The following is a 5,981-nucleotide window of genomic DNA, read 5'->3' on the forward strand; positions in this document are numbered from 1 at the left end:
ATTTCTTGTCTTCAAGGACTGTGAGCTTCCCTTTTCACACACAGTGTCACAGAATTACCCAGACCCTGAGTTCAAATCCCAGGCCTGCTAGAAAAATGGTGCAATTTCCTAGCCAGGGTCTTACTGTTATTATTACTTGTTTTTTGGCCTAGCACAAGGCTTGAACTCAGGTCTTCACATCTCTGCAACAGCTGATCATTGGACCCTACTTCAAATTTTGGAGGTGGCAAAAAATAAAAATAAAAAGGAGAAGGATAAAACTGAGAAGTTCAAGAAGGTGGTTTTACGTATTTTTTTCTTTGTATTGTGACCATCCTGGGTCTAAATGACAAGACCCAGAATGTGTACATGACATTGCATTGCTAATGTTTAGTGGGCTATTAGGGAAGCCATAGCTGAAACCAGCAACTTTAGCCTGGAGGTCGAATCTTGGAACTGCCACTAATGAATGGTGGGAGGTTCTAAGAAATTCATTCTGATATACATCCATACAAATGGAATGTTATAAAAGTAACATTTAAATTAGTAGTTAGTATATAATTATATTCTAAAATTATACACAATTATTCTACATTGACTAATTTTCAATTAATACTTTATTATGTATTCAATCATGATACTTAAAAAGGAAGGAATAATTTAATTGCCAATAATTGGTATTAATATCATATATGCAGTTTCATAATATACAGACATCTCTTGTTTTATACATATACATCTATCTATCTATCTATATCTATCTATCTATCTTTATTTACCAATTTACACATTTATCTGTTTATACACTTTTCACTCCTGTGGCTCAGTGATAGAGTGCTCACTGAGTATGTACAAAGTCCTAGGTTCCATTCCTCATTACCACTTGCACAGAAAAATCCAGAAGTCATGCTGTTACTCAAGCCGTCCAGTACTAGCTTTGAGCATAAAAGTTTAGGGACTGTGTCTAGACACTTACTCAAGATGCAGGACTGGAACCAAAACAAAACGATAGAAGGTTCTGACTGCAAAGATATAAGAATAGGACTGCAAATACCTCATTGTAAGGCAAGCTAGGAGTCTGGTGCTGAGAGCTGCCATCTAACCTGATGTAGCCAGAGGTAAACTGCTGCAAACCAGCTACACGGAACCGGATGCTTGTGGCTTCCTCAGCCCTGACATCCAAGATACTGGGGAGCTGAGATCAGACACTGGTAGTTTTAAAATCCAGCCCTGACAGGAAGTCTGCAAAACTCTGAGCTGTGGCTCAAAGTGGTAGAGCTCTTGCCTTGAGCAAAAGATCTTAGGACAGTACCCCCAAACTTTCAGTGGAATCCCCGTGGCTGACTCACCGCCCCCTCCCTACAAAAAACCCACCCCGCCGGGCGCCGGTGGCTCACGCCTGTAATCCTAGCTACTCAGGAGGCTGAGATCTGAGAATCGCGGTTCAAAGCCAGCCCGGGCAGGAAAGACCGTGAGACTCCTATCTCCAATAAACCACTAGAAAACCGGAAGTGGCGCTGTAGCTCAAGTGGTAGAGCGCTCGCCTTGAGCTGAAGAGCTGAGGGACAGCGCCCAAGCCCAGAGTTCAAGCCCCATGACCGACAAAAAAAAAAAAAAAAAAAAAAAAAAAAAAAAAAAAAAAAAAAAACCCACCCCTCTAAATCATTTGATGTGAAATTTGTGTAGTATGGTGACACTGATGAAAGCACCCTAATTCTAATGACAGCGTGTGGTATACAGCTATGTCATGAGTCTTATATGAGGAATGGTGTACTGAGTGCATTCTTGCATCTGGTCCTTGTAAGAGCTCCACCGATTATTGTGCAGATGAGAACCTTGAGGCTCAGATATGTCCCCATGTCAAGGCCAAAATGATGTATGTACTGAACTCTAGTGAGTTTTCTCCTGCAGACAATTTTTTTGGTTTATTTTTCTTGGTCATGAACCTTGAACTCAGGGCCTATCCACTGACTCTTCACTGTTGGGCTCATGGTTAGCACCCTACCAAGGGCACCCAAGGACACCCGTACAAAATGTTACAGTCTAGGCATCTGTGGCTGATATCTGTCATCCTGCCTACTTTGACACATTTTTTTTTCTCTGTAAAAATCCTGAGTCTCAGTATGAAGTATAACCCATATGCAAATATATGCATGTGATAAGATGTAATAAATGAAATAAATGTTATATATGTAATAATACTAAATAAAATCAATAATGAATAAATAGGGGTAATAAATGTCATATGGAGTAAGCCCATGTATGTAAAAAGATCACATATATGAATATCAATTTTTCCAGTGCTGGCGCTTAAATTCAGGCCTGGAAACTGAAATTCTTGTCTTCAACACCAGTGAGCTTCCCTTCCCCTGCAGTCTCACAGAGTTACCCAGACCCTGAGTTCAAATCCCAGGCCTGCCAGAAAAATGGAGGAAATTCAAAGTCATGGCCTTGGGCCTTTTCCAGGCCCGGGGCTTGAACTCAGATTGTGGCAATTCTGCTTCAGCTTCGATCACCCTAGGATGTGGTGCAGCCAATGGCCCACAGCCCATCCTGAGATCCTAGGTCCCGAGTTCAAATCTCGGGACTGATAAAAGAAAAAGGAGAAGGGCAGGGAAGGTGGCTCAGTAGTAGAGTGCTTGCCTTAGATGTAGCAAGCTTCCAAAAACCTAGGGAGGCACCATTGCCAATAATGAATCATTAGGTTCACCTCCCTAGTTGTTGTCTGCCAGAAGGAATCTTGAATTAATTGTAGCAGTTTGTTTCAACACTGGAACACAGTCTAACAAAGACAGGATAAGTGCAGGGAAATTGGCCTGCCCCGGGAGATAGTACAAATGAAGGCCTCCTGTCAAAACAGAGCATTGGGGAGAGAGATATCTTGGGGTACAAAGAGGCCTTTTTCTCTTGGTCTTCAGGGCCTGCCTACACTCATAATCACTAGTTTGCCTGGATAGAGTTGTTTGTTACAGAGCTGTGCAGGAGTGAGGCCTTTTGTCTGCTTGTTCCAACAAAGAGGCAGACTTCCTCCAGCAACCTGGGGTGTGGAGAAACCCTCAGGGTACACTGGGAACAGGGAGGGGAGCCCTGGAACATGCACTGTCTTGAAAGCACCCTCTGTGCTATGAAATCATTCTATTCAAAGCAAATTTCCTAGCTGGGTGCCTTTCTTCATAGCCATTCTGGAGGTTCACTGATAGAAATACATTCACACAAACACAGACACATGGAGTTACTGGCTCTATTTTTTTTTTTTTTTTTTTGGTAAAGATCCTGAGGCTTGAACTGTGAGCTTAGACATTGTCCCTGAGCTCATTTTGCACAAGGAAGTGCTTAATTGTGCCTTAAACCATGATGCATCATTAAATGAAGGCATAATTTAATACCTAATAATTATTAGTAATATATTACGTGTAAATTAATGATATATAGACATCTAACATTCTATAAATATATTATATATTTAAACATATACTGGAATATACATATACATCTCTCTCTCTCACTCTCTATGCATATATATGTATTTGTAGCAATTAGGCATCTATCTATTTATATACTGGCCATTTCTGGAGGTTAAACTTAGGTCCTGGGAACTCCCTGGCAATGTATTTGTTTGAGATTGCTGCGCTTACATTGATCCCTTGATGAATTGGGCATTCTAGACCCTGAGTTCAGCAGTGCAAAAGACAATAGGTGGATTAAGCAGCCAATGTTGACCTGTTCTGCTGTCTGTGAAAATACTGTTTCCTAGGTACAAGATGTAATACCTACGCAAATACATATATATGATGTACATTATAAATGTATATAAATATTATTTTGCCAGTCCTGGGGCTAGAATTCATGCCCTGGGAACTGCTCTTGACTTTCTTTTATTCAAGGAGGGTGAGCTTCCACTTCACACACAGCAAAATAGAGTTACCCAGGCCTTGATTTCAAATCCTAGGTATGGAATATAAAATGTCCCAAATTCCAAGCCAGAACCTTAATTTTTTTTGAGGGGGGGCAGGCACAGGGCTTGAACTTAGGTCGTCACAAGTCTGCCTCAGCCTTGATTACCCTAGGCTGGGGTGCAGCTTTTACACCCACAGATGATCCAGGGATCCTAGGACCCAATTTCAACTCCCAGCCCTGGCCAACAAACAAACAAAGAAACCAAAATGGAAGAGGAAAACCAGAAAGTTTTTCACAACAGTTTTACCTTTGTTTCTTTTGCACAGTGACCATCCTGGGTCTCACTGATTTGGCTTGAAAATTGTACATGACTTTGCATGGCTGAGGCTGGTGGGCTGTCAGTGAAACCTGAGGTTAACCCAGACACCTGGGCCCTGAGTTCAATCCTAGGACTGCCACATACACGTAGCTGAAGGTCCTAAGAAACTGGTTCCTATCTCTAGGAACACTAATAGAATGTTTGAAATGTACTAATTGAATTACTAATTAACTAGTCTTTCTAATGTAAGATTGTATGCATTAAATATAGGTCATTGATTAATTTAATTAAAACTTGATTAAGTCTTGTACCATGATTAATTAATGGAGGAATAATTTTAGACCGAATAATTAGTAGTAATAGAATATACAAAAGTAAGATATAGACATCACTCTTTATATAGAGTTATACACTAGAATCTACATAAATGTCTATCTGTCTCTGTATACGTTTATAGATTCATATACATATGTAAATACACACACACTGCATTTTACAAATCTATGTGTTTATATATTGGCCACTCCTAGGACCAAATTTGCCAGACAACTTCATTTGCATCAGACTGGTGTGCTAACATTGACCCACTCCTCATTCATGAAGTGGGCTTTCTAGGCCCTGAGTTCAAATCACAGAACTGCCAAAAACTTAAGTAATCCTGGTGGAAGAAGCCAAATGTCCCATTTGTCTTCCTTATCGGTGAAAGTCCTGGGTCTCAGGAATCAGGTATAGTACATTGGCAAATCTATGTCCTATGTAATAAGATGTAAAAAAGGTTATGTGTGTAATCATACTCACTAAAATACATAAGAAATAAATAAAACATAAAATAAAATGAATAACTAACTGCAATATGCAGTAAACATGTGTATGTAAATATGAATCCTGTACTTAAAATGCATACGAATATTATTTTTGCAAGAGCTAGGACTTGAATTCAGGCCCTGGGAACAGGCCTGACTTTCTTGTCTACCAGTACAGTGAGCTTCCCCTTCTCGCACAGTGCTGTAGATGTACCTAGGACCTGAGTTCAAATCCCAGGACTGGCAGAAAAATATGACATGAATAACAAACCTGAAGTAGAGGGGTGGGAATGTGCCTTAGGGATAGAGTGCTTTGCATCTATGAAACCCTGGACTTGACTTCTCAGGAACACATCACTAGAAAAAAGCCTGAAGTGACTCTGTGGCTCAAGTGGGAGAGGGCTATTCTTGTACAAGAGAAATTAGGTACAGTGCTCAGGTCCTGAGTTCAATCTCCAGGACTGGTGTATGTGTGCACACGAACGAACACGCACACACACACACACACACACACACACATGTCCTGAGTTGAAACTCCAGGACTGGTGTATGTGTGCACACGCACGCACGCACACACACACACACACACCAGAAGTAAAGTGGCGACACAAAATGGTAAAGCGCTGGGCTCCTGCGCTGAGCTCATGGTCAGCACCCAGGCCCTGTATTCAACCCCAAAACCTTGCCACCCAGGGCTCAACTAGGAGAGGTCAAAGGTTTCAAAACCTAATGTGCTTCAGCAGTCCTAGATGACAGGAAATAAGATCAGACAGGTGCTTGTATTTCCAAAGCTTCTGGACACCTAGAAGAGGCATCATAGGCCCATCATCGGCCTCAATGAAACATTTCTTGAGGTTAAGTGCCCTAGTTGTCTGCCAGAAGGACTCCTGAATTATATTGAGCACTGTATCTGAACACCAGAATATAGTCTCACAAAGGCAGGATTAGTGCTGAGAACTTGGCCTGCCACAGGAGGTGGCCCA

The sequence above is a fragment of the Dipodomys merriami genome, unplaced genomic scaffold (genome assembly GCF_024711535.1).
Source record: "Dipodomys merriami isolate MVZ:Mamm:240054 unplaced genomic scaffold, mDipMer1.0.p SCAF_1011, whole genome shotgun sequence".
In the NCBI taxonomy this organism is placed as follows: Eukaryota; Metazoa; Chordata; class Mammalia; order Rodentia; family Heteromyidae; genus Dipodomys; species Dipodomys merriami.